General features: G+C 30.8%; 1 protein-coding gene across 1 annotated transcript in view; it reads left to right on the plus strand.

Moving 5' to 3' along the window:
- The window catches only part of LOC118737301 (F-box only protein 9), a gene marked incomplete in the record, with an annotated part of 3,500 nt that overhangs the window by 487 nt on the left and 1,885 nt on the right, over positions 1 to 1,128 (plus strand).

The raw sequence follows: 1,128 nt of genomic DNA on the forward strand, positions 1-1,128 counted from the left end.
ATCTAGAATTGATTTCGGAAAGAAAGTTATCATTACCAACACTATTTCAATATAACTTCACACTTATTTGCAAACTGGACATACACTCGTTTCACTCGCTAAAAAAGCAATTAAATATTTCTGCCGGCATGAGTTTTTTTGTTGTTATCATTAGAAAACGCGCAATTGAATGGCATTATTTACCAAAAATTGCATTTACATTGGTTTTTATTTAAAAATTAAGTACTTGATTAACTTCTAACCGTGCCGACTTTCACTGCGTTTCACATTTGTTACACGCAAAATAAACACATTTATACACTTGCCCGGCTTGCTTTTCAACTTATTTTGTTAACAAAGCATCAATTACTGCACCTTTTATTACAGAAAACATTTGTTATCTTCATATTTATTGATAAAAATCACTTTTCCCGCGTTTAGTAAATGCAAATAAGCAGCTAATTTTTGACGCCTTTAAAGGCGGAAACTAAAGTTAAGCAGCTGTTGCGGTGACGGAAGTGTAGCCATATACGGGGTGACACATGTGTTTGAAAATAAAAATTAAGAAGTTTTTAAAACTAAATATCGATTATTATAAAACTTTATCAAATATTAAATAATTATTGGAAATTTACTAATTTACTCAGTCATTATTTAAATAAAATTAAGTCACTTTAGGCATTTCGTTACTATACTTCGCAAGGAAAAACTGGCTTTTAAAAAAAAATTTATTAAACCTGAAATCCAACACTTTCGCGTTTTTGTTTATGTCGCTTATGATCGAAACTAGTTTTATTCCCAAGAACGATTCAAAACCAAGCCAAAATTAGAACAAAATTGTGGAGAACGTTCTCGATGGGAATTATATAAGAACCAAAACCCTAAGACAACAGAATGCGAACAATATTTTCGGAAACATTTTAAAGAGAACTAAATTCGAAAAAAAGTCTTCGGAACGTTTTGGAAAAGAACTAGAATAACAATTTGGGAACTAAAGTCTCATGGACTTTCTGCCAGGGAACGAAATGGGAGCAAATCTTATCTGAACTATTCGCGAAGAATGGAAGCGTGAACAAAAATTTTCTCATAGCGTTCATTATTTTTAAGTGTTTGAATATTAAAATTAATCAAAAAAGAACTGAAAGATAA

This window comes from Rhagoletis pomonella, unplaced genomic scaffold (genome assembly GCF_013731165.1).
Source record: "Rhagoletis pomonella isolate Grant_MI unplaced genomic scaffold, Rhpom_1.0 Rhpom_scaffold_00004, whole genome shotgun sequence".
Taxonomy (NCBI): domain Eukaryota; kingdom Metazoa; phylum Arthropoda; class Insecta; order Diptera; family Tephritidae; genus Rhagoletis; species Rhagoletis pomonella.